This window comes from Populus trichocarpa, chromosome 2, assembly GCF_000002775.5.
Source record: "Populus trichocarpa isolate Nisqually-1 chromosome 2, P.trichocarpa_v4.1, whole genome shotgun sequence".
In the NCBI taxonomy this organism is placed as follows: Eukaryota; Viridiplantae; Streptophyta; class Magnoliopsida; order Malpighiales; family Salicaceae; genus Populus; species Populus trichocarpa.
In genome coordinates, this window is record NC_037286.2 from 18,877,468 (window position 1) to 18,897,068 (window position 19,601).

General features: G+C 37.3%; 1 pseudogene; it reads right to left on the minus strand.

Moving 5' to 3' along the window:
• Positions 1-588: 588 nt before the first annotated feature.
• LOC127904984 (uncharacterized) overlaps positions 589-19,601 on the minus strand; it is a 44,505-nt pseudogene continuing 25,492 nt past the window's right edge.

Here is a 19,601-nt window from a genome sequence, read left to right on the forward strand (position 1 = left end):
CTAGCATCCTCAAGTGGAGGCATGTCATCACAATCAGACTCCTCACTAGTGGACACAATCTCTCCATCATCCCTTAAAATCATAACTCGACGATTTGCATATTCTGATGCATAATGTCCCAATCCCTGACACTTTATATCACAATTACGCTTCGGTTGAACTTCTCCCTTAAGTTTTTGATCAGTGGTCGAAACCTGCTTCTTCATGGAGACTTCGATGACGCACTAACCTCTCTCCTATAATTCATCTTCCAAACGAAGAAGACCCCGTATAAGCTCCAGATCGTGTATTACCCTTCATTTTCAACTGTCCTTCAACCTTAACGGCTAAGTGTACTAACTCCTCCAAATCAACATATGATTGCAACTCCACAACATTAGCTATATCTCTATTCAAGCCATTCAAAAACCTAGACACAGTAACTTCCTCATCTTCATTAACATTAGCTCTAATCATATCCACCTCTAATTCTTTCTGATACTCCTTCACACTCTTATTACCTTGTGTAATCATTAGTAAACGATTAAACAACTCCCGATAATAGTGTTTAGGAACATACCTCTTCTCCATTATTGTCTTCAACTCCTCTCATGTGCTAACTAGTCTTTCTCTATTCCTTCTTCTTTCTACCACCAATCTTTCCCGCCAAACCATGGCATAATCAGTAAACTCCACTACAGCTAACTTAACCTTCTTTTCTTCAGAGTACCTATGGATGTCAAAAATCATCTCCACCTTTTTTTCCCAATCTAAATAAGCTTCCAGATCAGTTTTTCCCTTAAAGGCTGGGATTTTTAACTTAATACTACCTAAATTTCGGTCTATATCTCCCAAATCATCAAAATCCCTATGTGGCCGAATATGTCCCCTCCTTGACCGATTCTCATACCTCTCTCCCCTATGTGTACGGAACCCACCACCACGGTAAAGATCATCCTCAGCTTCATCTTCAGAGTTTCCAGCAACACTCTCCTCCTTCCTAGCTTCTCTACCCCTTTTACTACGCCCTCCATTAGACCTAGTCTAGTTTTTCAATCCTAATCATCAGCTCACCAAACATAAATTCCATCTGTTGTTATATTCTCGAAAGCCCATCTTCTGGGATTTCACCCTTCTTCTGTTGCACACTGTTAGAAGACATTATTTTTTTTAAACCTGCACGAAAATTGTTAGCAATAAAAATAACACCTCACTCACTCGTGTTTCACACAAATTTATAGGCTTTTCACTCGAATATGCTCCCTATGCCTTTTTCCACTCAAATTGCCTTTCTTTAGTTCTTGACATCACTTAGCAACAATTCAGAAAAAGCAACCAACTATGCAGTGAATTTATAAATTTGATATACACTCCAGAAGCAAGAAATTACGAAACTAACAAAACAAAACTCAAGTATTCGGCCAAAACTAAAAAAAAAAAGTGATTTTTTTCCTCTTTTTTTTGTGCGGCAGCAATCTAGATTTCAAGACAAGCCTCCATTTTTTTATATATATATATAGATGTATATATTTCGGCAAGAACAAAACAAAATCAATAACTTAGGTGTGTATGCCAATTTTGATCAAGAAAGCATCAAAAGAACACTACTTATGATTAAGTGTTCAACAAAGCAATCAAAAGTAAGATCCCTATTTTTTTTATAGCAGTGGCCGAATCTATCAAGAATCAAACAAGAAAAAATAAAGACTCAAATAGAAGGATATAACTTGTGATTAGATCAGCTCTGATACCAACTGATGCGAACCCTAGCGGAATGTAATGGTATTCGCGACCCCAAGATCAATCTAACCCAAGTTTGTTGAGATTTGAATGAGCTTATCACAATGGAAGACTTGCTCCAAGGAAATAAGACTATAAACCAACTCGATCACAACGCCTACACCTGAAGACGAGCAAAGGAAGTATAAATTCACAACAAAGAATAGTCAATTCTTTGAAGAGTTGAAAGTTCAATCAAAAACCAAGATTAAGCAACCAAAAGTTGGCTACAATGCTGAAATATCATCAAAAGTCTGACCTAAAATTATTCCTAAAGAGTATTTAAACTCTAAGCCAAAACCCTAGTTTCCCTTATGAGTCTCACATAAACCCAATTTAAATAATAATCAACCCAAGCTAAAACTAGTCCAAACTAATTAAAATAAACAAAATAAACAAGTCTAAAACCCAAACAAATTGTCTCCTCTCAAAATAATTAAATTTTGATAGCCCAACTAATTAAATAAGACAAGTTCGTTGTTTCCGCATTCTGTCTGGCAGCAGCAAGGCTCAACTTAAAAATGGATGGTTCGTCTTAATTAATTAGAAGGCGTGCCATATACCTTTGGAAAGGTATGGAAGTCTAGTTTCTAGCCCAACTAGAATCACATGAAAATTCTATATGTAGCTTAAGTTATGACCAAAAGAGTAACGATAGGTCAAACTATCCGAATCTAGTCTTCTTCTCCCAATCCTTGTGTAATGGTCTCTTGGTTCCACCAACAAGCCCCTCTTGAACATGAATCAGATTAATCAAGGCTTGCTCTTTATTATTACAAATCCTCTTGAAGTGCACCTTAGCCCATGTATCTTGAAGAAGTCCATTGAAAGCTTCTTTGAACTTCTTAGCTCTAAGTCTAGTAACTGGACCAACTGGAACCTCCAATGGATCCTTTGATGGTTGGATCGCATCAGCTTTTATAGCCAAACAAGTAAGTGTCATTCTTCAAAACAATAATGCTTTAAAATATAAAGACCCTGGTTGTCCTACAATTTCTTGCTTTATTGGAGAACATAAAATTGAAAAAGCTTTACTTGATCTTGGAGCTAGTGTGAATTTATTTCCATATTCGGTTTTTCAAAGTCTTAATCCAGGTGAGTTAAAAACAACTTCTGGAACTCTTTTACTTGCTGATAGATCTGTAAAAGTGCCTAGAGGAATAGTTGAAGATGTATTAGTACAAGTTAATAAATTTATTTATCCTTTGGATTTTATTGTCTTGGATACACAACTTGTTGAAGCATGTAATTTAATTCCTGTTATTTTAGGACGTCCATTTCTTGCAACTTCTAATGTATTGATTAACTGTAGGAATGGACTGATGAAGTTATCATTTGGAAACATGATATTGGAGATGAATATTTTTAAAATTTGCAAGCAACCTGGAGATGATAGACTTACAGGAAGTGGAATTTATTGAAAAAATAGCTCATGATCAACTTCAAACCACTTCCAGTGAAACTGAGATTGACGAATCTGACGGTTTGCAAATGGTCTATTTTCAGAAAGAATCAAAAGCAAGTAATTGGAGACCACAAATTAAAGAATTACCACCACGATCAATTGAGTCCGTACCTTCAAGTGTTCAACCACCAAAACCTGATTTGAAGCCATTACCATCCAATCTGAAATACTCATTTTTGGGAGAAAATAAAACCTTTCCGGTAATAATCTCTTCCAAACTTAATGCACATCAAGAAGGTAAGTTATTACAAACTCTGAAAATACACAAAAATGCATTAGGATGGACCATAGCTGACATAAAAGGAATTAGTCCTTTGATTTGCACACACATAATTTATTTAGAGGAAAATGCTAAACCCTCTAGAGAAATGCAACGAAGGCTTAATCCTAATAAGTAGTGAAAAATGAAGTCATTATTAAGCTTCTAGATAATAGAATCATTTATCCTATTTCTGACAGCAAATGGGTAAGTCCTACTCAAGAAATCTGGAGTCACTATGATAACAAATGAGAAAAATGAGTTAATTCCAACTAGGACTATTACTGGTTGGTGCATGTGCATTGACTATAGAAAAATTAATTCAATGACTAGAAAAGATCATTTTCCTTTTACCTTTCATGGTTCAAATCCTAGAAAGAGTTGCAGATCATGAATTTTATTGTTTCCTAGATGGCTATTCAGGTTACAACCAAATTGAAATTGCATTGGAAGATTAAGAGAAAACTACCTTCACATGTCCATTAAGTACTTTTGCATATCGAAAGATGCCTTTTGGATTATGTAATGCACCAGCCACGTTTGAAATATGCATGCTTAGCATTTTCAGTGATACGGTTGAACGTTTTCTTGGGATTTTTATGGATGATTTTTCTGTTTTTGGTGATTCATTTGATGATTGTTTAGCTAACTTGGAAAAAGTTTTGAACAGGTGTGAAGAGAAGAATCTTGTGCTGAATTAGGAAAAATGTTACTTTATGGTAACAAACGGCATTGTACTTGGTCACATTGTTTCATCGACAGGAATTGAGGTTCACAAATCTAAAATCGAGTTAATTGCCAACTTACCAACACCAAAATCTGTTAAAGATGTTAGATCATTTTTAGGACATGGTGGTTTTTATAGAAGGTTCATCAAAGATTTTAGTGTAATACCTAAGTCATTGAGTAACCTTTTAACAAAGGATAATATTTTTGAATGGACTGAACATTGTGAAGAAGCCTTTGTTAAACTTAAAAACTTGCTTACTTCTGCTCCTGTCATTCAACCTCCTGATTGGTCATTACCTTTTGAAATAATGTGTGACGCTAGTGATTATGTCGTGGGTGCTGTCTTGGGACAAAGAAAAGATAAGAAACCTTATGTGATTTACTATGCAAGTAAAACTTTAAATAATGCTCAAATGAATTACACTACCACTAAAAAAGAATTACTTGCAGTAGTATTTGCATGTGAAAAATTTAGATCTTATCTTGTTTTTAGTGATCATGCAGCATTGAAATATCTTCTTTCTAAGAAGGATTCTAAGGCTAGATTGGTGCGGTGAATTTTGTTACTTCAAGAATTTGATATCACAATCAAATAAAAGAAAGGCACCGAAAATGTTGTCGCAGATCATTTGTCAAGATTGACAACAGATTCGAGATCTGACATCTTCTTGAACGAAGTGAAGAACTTTTATTGGGATGACCCTTATTTATTCAAATATTGTCCTGATCAAATATTTCGAAGATGCATTCCTGACAATGAGGTAAGTAGTGTCATTAAATTTTGTCATTCTGAGGCATGTGGGGGTCATTTCTCATCAAGAAAGACCACTGCAAAAATCTTACAAAGTGGATTTTACTAGCCTACCATGTTCAAGGACTCACATGCATTCTGCAAGACTTGTGAAAATTGTTAAAAGTTGGGATCTATTTCAAAACGTCACGTGATGCCCTTAAATCCTATTCTTGTCATTGAGATCTTTGACTGTTGGGGTATAGATTTCATAGGTCCATTTCCTCCATCATTTAGCTTCTTGTACATATTAGTCGCAGTAGATTATGTTTCAAAATTGATAGAGGCAATTCCAAGTCGAAACAATGACCACAAAACACTGATAAAGTTTTTTAAAGAAAATATTTTGAGTCGATTTGGAATCCCTCGAGCCATGATAAGTGATGGTGGAACACATTTCTGCAACAAGGCATTTGAGTCTTTAATGAAGAAATATGGAATCACACACAAAGTTGCCACCCCTTATCACCCTCAGACAAGTGGACAAGTAGAACTTGCTAGTAGGGAGATCAAACAGATCTTGGAGAAAACAGTGAACCCTAATAGGAAAAACTGGTCTTTAAGACTTAATGATGCATTTTGGGCTTATCGAACTACTTATAAAACATCATTAGGTATGTCACCTTATAGACTAATGATACGATCCAGAAAAGATGAAATTCGGATTTTGATGTAAAATGTGCAACTATCTAGTTTTATGGAAACAGTCATAATTCTCATTTCGACCATTGGATCAGGCTGAAAATTTACATGGAGTTCGGAAAATTGACATGTTGTCCTACCTTGGGTTAAAATTTCAGATCAATCGAAGTTCGGAAAGGCATCGCAATACGGGTCAACAGAGGCTGTACGAATTTTGTTATTTACTTCATTTTGACTTGTGGACCTCCTATCTACCGCAGAAAACCAAAAACGAAACTGGGATTATAGTCTCGCGAGTTGCAAGCGAATCTATCTGAAATATGAACGAAACTGAAAACTCGAATAAAAACATAAACAAAATATGCAAAACAAGGAAACAACACCCAAATATGTTGGATATGTTGAAATTATACTGCAAGAAACGAGAACAACAGAAAGAAACCGAATTTTGAAAGTTGACGCAAAACAGACTCGTTTACGACAAGTTAAGTCGGAATCTAGAACCTAAATTAAATGATGTCCACCAATTGCTAAACTTTCAGATACATTGCGATATCAACCCAAATAGACAGAATATAAAGTTTGAGAAATTTAAGATAAGGTTTTATATACTAACGCAAAATACGATATGAATCAGACCTGATTAGACCTGAAATTGAAACCCAAAGCAAGCGATATCCAATTGACCCCAAAATCAATATGTGGTGTGATTAGGACCCCAGTAATCAGATTCTCAAATTTGAGCTAATGCTAAGTTGATTAGATCCAATTTTCCCTTGTTTTGTTTTCTACAGCAGAAACCAATAAATGTCTTTTTGAACAATTCTTTTTCTTTTTTATTTTTTTTATTTTGATGCAACTGATATATTTTGGACAGAAACCAAATGAAATAACTTTTTTTTTGTTATGCTGCGAAATCAAGGAGAAGAAAAAAGTGGACACTAATGAAGTTTTTGCGGAAACAACAAGAAACAAAAAATTTCAGAAGAATCTGATTAATGGAGCCAAGCTCTGATACCAAATGATGCGAATCTCGTGATCACATGGTCACGCAACCCACACGCAAAGACACCAATTCCCGGAAAGCCAAGTAAATCAGGTTTGATAGGAGTGTGACACAAAGATAACTTGTACCTAGGCACCAGCACTATTGGAAACGGAGACCCCCACCCAACGAATATTGATTCGCGAATGAGAAGTATAAGGATGACGCCACGAAGACAGTTGTTCTTCGATAAGTCATTTTTCGGTTCTTTAGAGAACCATGGAAGGGAGATTATCTCACCAACACACACACACACACACACACACACACACACAAAGTGCGGCAAACAAGAAGTTTTATTAATCTGAATTGTCTAGCCTTACATGTCTGCTTATGCCCTTATTTATAGTGACTCCAAACTAAAATAAACCCTAATGGACCCCTTATATGGACTTATATGATGCCCGCTTACAATTAAACCCAAATAATATAAATAAACCCTAAACTAAGAAGAAAATAATAATAACAATAATAAATCCGAAATTAATATCCTAAATATGCTAGAATCAGATTTGTCACCATTAAGAAGTCCCAAATAGACTAGAAAATCTGATATGATGGTAGAATTTATTCTAAAGTCTTCTTTCCTTGTTGTAGCTAGGATGAATAAGGAGTCCTTGTAAGAAAGGATTCTGAAACATTTATGAATCCTTGCCACACATGGAAACTATGTTGCAGGCCAATAAAGAATCCTAGCCAAATAGGAGGTCCACAAGTCAAAAGGAGGTAAATAACAAAATTCGTACAGCCTCTGTTGACCTGTGTTGCGATATCGGCCTTTCCGAACTCTAATTGATCTAAAATTTTAACCCAAGGTAGGAAAACATGTTAAGAGACTCCATGTAAATTTTCAGCCCGATCCAATGGTCGGATTGAGAATTATGATTGTTGCCGTCAAACTGGATAGTTGCACATTTTACATCAAAATCCGAATTTGATCTTTCCTGGATCGTACCAACTAGTCTATGGAAAACCTTGTCATTTGCCCATGGAACTTGAACATAAAGCTTATTGGGCTATTAAAGCTTTCAATTCAAACCTTGATGATGCTAGTCAGCTGCAAAAATTACAAATAAATGAGTTTGAGGAAATAAGAAATGATGCATATGAAAATTCAAGAATTCATAAAGTAAGAATCAAAGAGTTTCATGACAAGAAAATACTGAGAAAAACATTCAATGTTAGTAAAAAAGTCTTGCTTTATAATTCTCGACTCCATTTATTTCCTGGAAAACTAAGATCAAGATGGAGCGGTCCTTTTATTGTGAAACATGTGTATCCATATGGGGCCTGTGATATTGAGAATCCAAAGAATGACAATGTTTTCATGGTAAATGGACATCGTTTGAAAGTTTACTTTGAAATTTTTTCAGTTGAAAATGACTCTATTAAATTGGGTGATCCTGTATATAAAGATTGATTCTTTTTCTCACATTGTTTTTGTGTTTCTTTTTGGTGTGACTTTTGTTTTGCTAGTCTCTCTTACCCTGGTCAAATAGTGGATAACGATACTCCGTGACTCTTAAGTCGATTCTTTCAGTTTCCCATGATAACTGATATTTATGTATATATTTGTGCAATTCTTTGCTCTTTCTCATTTCTTTGCATCTCTTCTCCAATTCTCATTTGAAAATGGACACCACTCTTGAAAAATTGAAAAAGTATTTTCCCGCTTTGCCTCCAAATACGATTGCAAAAATTTACCATGCTAGGTGTGAAAGATTGAGATTGTTAATAAATCATGGAATTCCTGAAGATATTCGCTGGCTAATTGAAGCAAAGGTCCGATTATCAGGTGAGTCCTCCAGTTCTTTCATTTCATACATGTCTGGAACAAGTAAAAGCACTTTTACGAAGAAACGTCGTGCAAAACGACTGAAAATTTATCACCGATGTGCCAGATAGACTTGTAATGTACAATGTCGTTCTTTATGAATGGTATTTTTTTTTGGTAAGTTGACGTATGTATTAAAAGAAGAAGATACAAACATTATAAGGGGCATACCCCAGATTTACAATATTACAAACATTATAATATTCTTTATGAATGGTATTTATAAACCTTGAAGATAAAATACAATTCATTAAGGATGGTCTGAGTAAGGAGTCTTTAGATAATCTTCTATTGACTCTTGAGACGCACCCTAGTGGAGATGTGCATCGTGCAATTCATGATTTATGACCACAATTCCATAAAAAACTTGATCGACTTAGTCTTGGGAATTAACTAAAAAAGACCATGTTTGCCAGTTTTTAAGAAAACTAGATGAGAAGCCTATCCCTGACCTATAGAGGGCGTTTAAGCCATTCTTGGATGTAAAACCAAGAGAAGATGTGATCCACAATCACAACTACTTGTACATACACATGTTTTAAAAGAGAGAGAGAGAGAGAGAGACTCCAGTTGGCCTACATATAGGTAGTATAATTGCATTTTCAATTTCTCATCTATAAAATCTTCTTTTCCTTCCTTTCATTTCTAATCAACCCATACATTCAACAAATATAGAAGTGTGTAGAAATGGCTGGTTCCTCAAGTCATCAAATAAGAAATATTTGTGTTTTTGGTGGATCTAGTCCTGGAAAAGAAAAAAAGTTTTTAGAATCAGCAAATCATCTTGATCAGGTACTAGCTGAGAGAAAGATTTATTTAATGTATGGGGGAGGCAGCCTTGGGTTAATGGGGGCTGTGTCAATAGCTGTATTTTTAGGAGGCAGTCACGTTTTGGGGGTCGTCCCCAAAGCTTTAGCAAAAGGGGACATCATTGGAAAAACAATTGGAGAGGAACCACAGGTCTCCACAATGTTTGATCGACTGAATACAATGTTTAACCATACTGACGCCTTCATTGCCTTACCAGGTGGTCTGGGCACATTGAAAGAGATCTTTCATATTTCCTCTTGGGCCTAGCTGCACATTCACCATAAACCTATAGGTGTGTTAAATGTTAATGGTTTTTATGATAATTTGTTGTCTTTTCTTGATCAAGATGTGGAACAGGAATTTCTAATATCTTCGGCACGACAAATCATAATCTATGCTATTACTGTTGAACAATTGATTGACCAACTACAATCTTTCATCCTTGTACTTGATCCCTCCATGAGTCGCATAAATTGGTCAATTATGGAAAGCCGTAAAAAGCTTAGATTGAATTTGAGTCTTCGTTTGTGAAACCTTGTGTTTTTTGGTTTTATTTATAGCATATTATTTTATTTTGTTATTTCTTATATTTGTTTAAGTGTGTTTCAGGTTTGTCAGTGTTTGTTGTTTCAGGTGATGTCTTATATACTCTATCTTTCTACCTTAGGACATTGAGGACAATGTCTTGTTTTGGTTGGGGGGAGAGGGTAGTAGTTGACATAAAAAAAACTAACTTACTAACTGTTTTTGCTATTATTAAAACCATTTGACAAAACTGTTATTAGGATGGCAGAGTAAGAAGGAATTTTATTGACTCTTGAGATGCATCTTAGTAAATATTCTTATCAAGGTCCATCAAAATACTTCTTGAAATATTCAGGTTTATAAACTCTCACATTGTTATCACTTGATTATGCTCATATACTATTTAACAAGTACTCTTAAATGATACAATCCATGAAAGGTCAAATTCAGATTTTGACGTAAAATGTGCAACAATCCAGTTTTACGGCAACAATCATAATTCTCAATTCGAACATTGGATCGAGCTGAAATTTTACGTGCAGTCTCCTGATATATTGTCCTACCTTGGTTGAAACTTTCAGCTCAAACGAGAAGTATAAGGATGACGCCACGAAGACAGTTGTTCTTCGATAAGTCGTTTTCAGTTCTTTAAAGAACCAAGGAAGGGAGATTATCCCACCAACACACAATAAGTGCAGCAAAGAAGTTTATTGATCTGAAAATTGCATAACCTTACAAGTTTGGTTATGCCGTTATTTATACTGACTCTAGACTTAAAGAAAGCCTAATGGACCCCCCTTAGGTGGACTTATATGAAGCCCACTTACAATTGACCCAAATAAGTAATAATAACCCAAAAACTAAGAAGAAAATAATAAAAATCCGAAAATTATCATGCTAAATATGCTAGAATCAGATTTGTCATCTTAAGAAGTCTTAAATAAACTAGGAAAAATCTGATTTGAAAAATTTATGTTGCTGCCCCCCTTGATGTCCTGTTTAACTTGGACAAATAAGAAAATAAATTCCCTCCTTTGTTGCTGATTTAATTACTTTCCTTCCTAAGTTAGAAAAAGCATTAAATAGTCCTCCCCTCTTTAGGAATAAGATATGCCCAACTTCCTTACTTAATTAGGAGAATAAATTGCTGACTTTTTATCCTTGTAGCATTAGGAAAAATAACAAGCCTAACAAGGCTGGTATTGGGCCGGACACATCAACCTCTTGTTCCACACGAATTGGGCTCTTCTTGGACCTGAACTAGATGAATTAAAGGTTGTCCTTCATGCTCCTTAAATGTTCCAAGCCTCTCTAGGTCCATTTTGCTCCATATGTTCTGAACAAGCCCATTCAATGCTTTTTTAAGCTTCTTTGCCCTAGCTCTTGTGATTGGCCCAATTGGCACCTCCAATGGGTCGTTGGCATGATTACGCTTGGTGTTGGGCTGATCTGCATCATCCCCTCTCTCTTCAAAAGGATTCGACCTCGAATCATCACCTACATCAAACAAAGTAAGATCAGAAACATTAAAGGTAGCACTAACACCATACTCACCTGGCAAATCAACTTTATAAGCATTGTCATTGATCCTCTCAAGGATTTGAAATGGCCCATCTCCTCGTGGTTGTAGCTTTGATTTCCTATGGGCCGAAAATCTCTCTTTGTACATATGCACCCAAACCCAATCGCCGGGCTGAAAGACAACATGTTTGCACCCCTTATTGGCTTTGGTCGCATACACACGATTTCTCTTTTCAATCTGTTGCCGCACACTCTCATGAAGTGTTTTCACCACCTGTGCTTTACGATTACCATCCAAACTAACCCTTTCATCAATTGGCAAAGGAATCAAATCCATTGGAGTTAAAGGGTTAAATCCATACACAATTTCAAATGGTGAGAATTCAGTAGTAGAGTGCACCCTACGATTATATGCAAACTCTATAAATGGCAAACAATTTTCCCAATTTGATGTGCATCATGGGAATTATAATCCATCTTGTAAAGCTAAATCTAATATGCAAGAGGATTCAGATGGTCCAATAACAAGAGTGAGAGCGAAACAACTACAAAGGGCCTTGACGAGTCAAATTTGAATGATTGAAGCTGCGTCGGGGTTAAAAATTAGCAATCAGTCTAAAATTGGTTCAAGGATGTTTATTTGCCTACAATTGGAACTTGGAGATGGGAAAAGCTCTTAATGGTTCTTTTGATGTTGGGCTACTTGAATTTGGGTTGATATGCAAATAAGTGAAGGAATTGATGCTGTTTATGGTCAGAACAGCAAATGAATTTGAACCTGAATTTGAAGTCATCCATTGCATGTGAAAACAAGACTAATCTAGGTGGATTTCAAGTTCAGAACGTGTTCTTTCTAGATTGTCCAACCATGATTTGGTCTGTTTATGTTATTTGTTCAAAAAATGTGTGCTAGTTAATTTGTCTAGGTTAGTTTGTCAAAGTCTGTTTTTTGGGCTTGACTTCTGCCATGTTGAATTTTTCCTAACTTTGGAGGGATGTTCCAATTATAAATATAGTATCAGAATATGTAATAAAGGACTTTTGGCCAAGATTTGAAACTTAATTCACAGAATTAAAAGTTGTTCCTCCAAATTGATTTTGTGAAGAACCCTACCTGACTTATCACTCTTCAATCACAAAGAGTGTGGCGTTGAAATCCTAGATTGATCTTTGTGGCGTCCAGATCGACTTATCAAAGTATCATTCTAGTATATCCTCTATCTTATTTACCTTGAAATCACTATAATCCAGCCCAAACACCAAAAGAAAGACAACACAACCAGATCCATCCTTCATCCATCAAGATTCATTGTTGCTGATTTTCGAATCATTCACGGCACATCACAATTCTTTAAGTTCTTTTGAATGACAGCACGCAGAAGTTGTGTTAAGGTCCTATTAACTACTTCGGTTTGTCCATCTGTTTCGGGGTGACAAGTAGTTGAAAACAACAGTTTGGTACCCAATTTGCCCCATAACACCTTCCAAAAATAGCTAAGGAACTTAACATCTCTATCGGAAACAATGCTCTTAGGGACCCCATAAAGTCGTACTATCTCCCTAAAGAACAAATCAACAATGTTAGTTGCATCATCAGTTTTATAACATGGAATGAAGTGTGCCATCTTTGAAAACCTATCAACAACTACAAAGATGGGATCCCTACCCCGCTTTGACCTAGGTAAACCTAAGACGAAGTCCATTGAAATGTCTACCCATGGTTCTTTCGGTACAGGCAAAGGGGTATAAAAGCCATGTTGTTGAGTCCTAGACTTTGCTTTCCTACAAGTTATGCATTTATCACATATGCGTTGCACATCTTTTTTCATTTTAGGCCAATAAAAATGCTCATGCAACACATCCAAAGTCTTAACAACACCAAAATGCCCCATTAACCCGCCTCCATGTGCTTCACGTACAAGCAATTCACGTATAGAACTTAATGGAACACACAAATGACTCTTTTTAAACAAATATCCATCAAGTCTATAAAACTTTCCAAAAGTCGAAGTTTTATGTGTTCAAATCCTATAAATCTAGCATCCAAAGTAGATAAAAGAACATACCTGCGCGAAAGTGCATCAGCCACAATGTTTTCTTTCCCTTGCTTATACTTGATCACATACGGAAAGGTTTCAATAAATTCAACCCATTTGGCATGTCTCCTACTCAACTTACCTTGCCCTTTCAAGTGCTTCAATGATTCATGATCAGAATGTATCACAAACTCCTTGGGCCAGAGGTAATGTTGCCACGTCTCTAAAGTTCTTACCAAGGCATAGAGCTCCTTGTCATATGTAGGGTAATTCAAGGCTGCCCCATTAAGTTTTTTCCTGAAATACGCAATAGGCCTCCTATCCTGCATTAACACAGCTCCTATACCAATACCTGACGCATCACATTCAACTTCAAAAGCTCTCGTAAAGTCTGGCAAAGCTAAAACAAGCGCTGAACAAAGTTTATATTTCAACAAATTAAAAGCCTCATCCTGTTCATCATTCCATTTGAATCCAACAGACTTTTCACAATTTCAGTTAAAGGTGCAGCAATAGTACTAAAATCCTTCACAAACCTTCTATAAAAACTAGCAAGTCCATGAAAACTCCTTACCTCACTTACCGATTTTGGTGTAGGCGAATCCCGGATGGCCTTAACTTTCTCCTCGTCCATCTCGATACCCTGCGCAGTTACGACATAGCCAATAAACATAATTTTTTCCATGCAAAAGGTACACTTCTTAAGATTAGCATATAATTGCTCACTACACAACACACTAAGTACATTACGCAAATGATCAAGATGCTCATTTAAGTTCTTGCTATAGATCAAAATGTCATCAAAATACACAACAACAAACTTACCTATAAACGCACGCAATACATGATTCATTAAACGCATAAACGTGCTAGGCGCATTTGTAAGTCCAAACGACATGACTAACCATTCATACAAACCATGCTTAGTCTTAAATGCAGTTTTCCACTCATCACCCTCTTTCATCCTAATTTGATGGTACCCACTTTTTAAGTCAATCTTAGAGAAAATACATGATCCATGTAACTCATCTAGCATGTCATCAAGCCTAGGAATAGGATGTCGATACTTTACCGTTATGTTATTGAGTGCACGACAATCGACACACATCCTCCATGTTCCATCCTTTTTAGGCACAAGTAGCACTGGCACAGCACAAGGACTCACACTCTCACGAATGTACCCCTTCATCAACTCATCTACTTGCCTTTGAAGCTCCTTCGTCTCCTCAGGGTTGCTTCTATAGGCTGGACGGTTAGGAATTGAAGCTCCGGGCACAAGATCAATTTGATGTTCAATCCCCCTTAATGGTGGTAATCCATTAGGGATGTCTTCAGGGAATACATCATCAAACTCCTACATCAAAGAAACAGCCACACTAGGAATAGCAGAATCAAGATCGTTAGTGTTAAAATAAGCCTCCTTATACACAAGTAAGATCATTGGCTTATTAGTGAAAAATGCATATCTGATTTGAGATCTTTCTGCATAAAAATTAGGTTGTTTCTTTAATTTTTCCACACTATTATCATCACACAAGCTTACTTTCTTCACTCCTCAGTTTTTACCTCTACTCTCAACCGGTTTAATTAATGATTTAGGTTTAGCCGAATCTGATGGTTTTCTCTCACCATTGTCCTCACGTGAATTTTCACTCTCACCATGGAATCTGAACTTTCCATTATCGGAAGCGAGATTTTTGCCTTCGGGTATGTCAGACCATTCTCCTATGGTGGTAAAGGTTATTGGCAATGATCAGAACATAAAGAAACCATTCAGATTTTTTGATATGTGGATGGATCATGACGAGTTCATGCCCTTGGTGAAGAAGGTATGGGATCAGAATTCGGGGGGTTGTCCAATGTATCAGCTGTGTTGCAAACTAAGAAAGCTAAAGCAGGAATTGAAACTTTTCAATATGGCTCACTTCTCCAACATTTCAGATAGAGTGAAAGATGCAAAAAACGAAATGGATAAGGCTCAACAGGCTCTGCATACAGCGCATGCGAATCCAATTTTGTGCATGCGAGAAAGGGATGCTGTTCATAAATACGCTTCTACCGTCAGGGCTGAAGAGAGTTTTTTCAAACAGAAGGCAAGGATACAATGGCTTAGCTTGGGGGATCAGAATACTAGCTACTTTCACAAATCAGTAAATGGAAGACAGAATAGAAATAAGCTTCTATCACTTACAAGGGAGGATGGAGAGGTTGTCGAAGGACACGAGGCAGTCAAATCAGAAGTAATTGCATACTTCCATCGTGTGTTAGGAGTTGATCAGATGCCTAGGGTTCTGAACGAGGAAGTGATGGAATCGGCAATTAACTTGAAACTGTCTTCAACGCAACAGCATGTACTCGCACAAGATGTAACAAGGGAGGAGATTAAGCATGCTATGTTTAGTTTGAAGAACAACAAAGCCCCTGGTCCGGATGGCTTTAACGCAGGTTTCTTCAAAAGAATGTGGCACATAGTTGGGGAAGATGTAATCAACGCTGTTAGATCCTTCTTTCAGACTCGTAGAATGCTTAAAGAAATGAATGCTACATCCATTTCCCTTATTCCTAAAGTTGCTAATCCTACAAGGTTGACAGATTTTCGTCCTATATCTTGCTGCAATACAGTGTACAAATGCATCGCTAAGATTCTAGCTGGGAGAATCAAAGTTGTTTTGCCATCCTTAGTTGGTCCATATCAGACTGCTTTTATCTCAGGACGGAGAATCAGTGATAACATTCTTTTGTCTCAGGAACTAATGAAAGGCTATCATAAATCTACGGGACCTGCTCGTTGTGCTATGAAAGTTGATCTGATGAAGGCTTATGACTCGGTGCGGTGGGATTTCGTTGACGCTATGTTAATAAAAATGGGATTCCCTAGAACAGTCATTGATTGGATCATGGTTTGTGTTACATCATGTCAATTCTCTATCAACGTCAATGGTGAGCTTGCAGGTTACTTTCAAGGGGGAAGAGGGCTGAGACAAGGGGATCCATTGTCCCCATATTTGTTTGTCCTATGTATGGAAATCCTGTCGGGGCTATTCTGCAAGATGAGTGCCAACCAAGAATTCAAGTTCCACTGGAGATGCAAGAAGGACAAAATTTCTCATCTTTGTTTTGCTGATGATTTGATGATTTTTAGCAACGGGGATGTAAACTCAATTCGTATGATCAGAACTGTGCTCATAAAGTTTCAAGATCTATCAGGTCTGTATCCAAATCCAAACAAAAGTGACATCTTCTTGAGCGGTGTGTTAAATGCTGAGAGGGAACAAATTATTCATATTCTTGGGTTTAGAGAGGGGGAGCTCCCTATGAAATATTTGGGAGTACCTCTTCTCTCGTCCAGACTAAAGGCTATTTATTGTAAGGGCCTCGTGGATCGAATCACCTCTAAAGTTCGACATTGGACTTGTAGAGCACTCTCGTATGCAGGACGGGTACAACTGATTAATTCAGTCTTATTTTCCATACAGGTCTATTGGGCATCTCTCTTTCTCTTACCTGGGCAAGTAATTAAAAATGTGGAGCAAATTATGAAATCCTTTCTTTGGTCAGGTTCAGATATGAGAACTACTGGGGCTAAAGTGGCTTGGGATCAGGTATGTCTTCCAAAAAAGGAGGGGGGGCTAGGAATAAAAAGCATAACAGAATGGAACAAGATTGCTTTGTTGAAACACATTTGGAACCTGTGCAATGACTCAGATGGCTCAATATGGTCTACTTGGATCAGATCCAATCTGTTGCGAGGTAGGAATTTCTGGACAATCAAGACGCCACAAAATTGCTCTTGGGCTTGGGGAAAGATTCTAAAGCTCAGATCCTTAGCATGGCCGAAGATGAAGTACATCATAGGAGATGGAATGACAACCTCTCTATGGTTTGATAATTGGCATCCTCACAGCCCACTCGCGGATTCTTACGGGGAAAGATTCATCTATGATTCAGGTATGGCCAAGAACGCGAAGGTGAATGTGCTAATTCAGAACTCAGAATGGAAAACGCCTACCACCCAAGCTATTGGCTGGCACCCCATTATAGAAGCTATTCCTTCCAATTCTAATCCTAAGATGGGGCAAAAGGATGAGATAGTTTGGTTGGACTCGCCAAATCACAGATTCTCGGTCAAAGTAGCTTGGGAACATCTAAGACATCATCGTCAGATGGTTGAATGGCATGACATTGTGTGGTTCAAGAATGCTGTTCCAAGATATTCATTTCTTCTATGGATGGCCGTCCAACAGAAACTCACAACTCAAGATAAACTTCATCGGTTTGGTATACATGGTCCCAATAGATGCTCACTCTGTCTCCGCAACAATGAGGATCACAACCACTTGTTCTTTGAATGCTCCTATACTAAAGCGATCTGGTGGGATGTTTGTGACAGATGCGACATTCCAAGAATGACAAAAGGCTGGGATGAATGGATTCGATGGGCCACTGTCTCTTGGCATGGCAAGAGTTTCGTCAATTTTTCTCGTAAACTGAGTTTTGCAGCTACAGTGTATCATGTATGGCAAGAACGGAATGCAAGGATCTTTGCTGGAGTGTCTAGAACTCCGAATTTGGTCCTTAATCAAATCGAATGTATCATTCGTGATAAGCTTGATTTGATGAGGAATGTCGTACCAACAAATGAAAACACAAGGATCCAACGAGCTTGGAGGGTGAATACCATAGATTCTTAATCTGTTAGTTAGCTGGTTGTATTGGTTTCCCTAACGAATCTAGTGAGGTTTCAGTTTTACGGTCGGTGGTTAGCCTGTAGCCATCTGTTGTTTTATGTTTCTGTTATCATTGTAAATCTGGGGTATGCCCCTTATAATGTTTGTATCTTCTTCTTTTAATACATACGTCAACTTACCAAAAAAAAAAAATTTTTCACTCTTCCCACCCTCACATTCCTTTTTTAATTTCATTTGATCATCATACACTTTTGGAGAAAGAGGTACAAGAGTGATGGTTTTACCATCCTACAATAGTGAACCTATTTCTAAACCCATCATAAATCGCTTTCCGATCAAACTGCCATGGACGCCCCAAAAGTAAGTGATTAGCATGCATTGGGACTACATCACACAAAATCTCATCGGAATACTTCCCAATAACAAAGCAATCAAAACCTGCTTAGTAACCCTCACTTCACCACAATCATTCAACCATTGCAATCTATAAGGCCTAGGATGCTTAATACAACTCAGATTCAATTTCTTCACAAGAGTATCACTAGCAACATTAGCACAACTACCTCCATCAATTATCATGCTACATACCTTGTTTTGGATATGACATCAAGTGTGAAATATATTTTCCCGTTGCTGATCTACATCATCTTCTTTGATTTGCATGTTCAGCGCACGCCTTATAACCAAAGGCCTCCACTCAACAGGATATGCAATCTCCTCATCACTACAATCCACCAAAGGTGGCATCTCTTCACTTTCAGATTTGTCATTTTCAGATTCAACCTCCCCATTGTTTCTTGTAAGCATAACTCTTCGGTTTGGACACTGAGATGCAATGTGCCCCTTCCCTAAACACTTAAAGCATTTAATATCTCTATCACGAGTAGGTTAAGATTCAGATTTACCTTTCCCATCCATATGAGTATCCTTTTTGGCATTAGGTGGTTTGGCCTTTGCATAAGGCTTTGGTTGGACAACCCCTCTCTCTTCAAATTCGGCCTCAATGTTAAGGAAGATGACGCCGAATTGGTCTGAAAACGTGTACTGCCCCTTCTCTTTATTTGCCTCTCCACTTTCGTTGCCATATGGACCATGTCCTCCAATTCCACACAATGTTGTAATTCTACAACATTCACAATGTCCCTATTCAGCACATTTAGAAATCTAGCCATAGTAGCTTCCCGATCCTCAATCACATTTGACCGAATTATGGCAATCTCCATCTCCTTGAAATACTCATCCACGGACCTAGAACCCTGATTCAAATCCTGCAATTTCAGATACAAATCTCTATAATAGTGGTTAGGCACAAATCGCCTTCTCATCAACTCTTTCATCTCCTCCCACAACGCTACCGGCCTCTCTGCACTCCTCCTTCTACTAATAACATTCTGATCCCACCATATCAGTGCATAATCCGTGAATTCGATGACTACTAATTTCACTTTCTTCGCCTTCGAATAGTTATGTCAATCAAAAATCCAATCCACCTTTTTCTC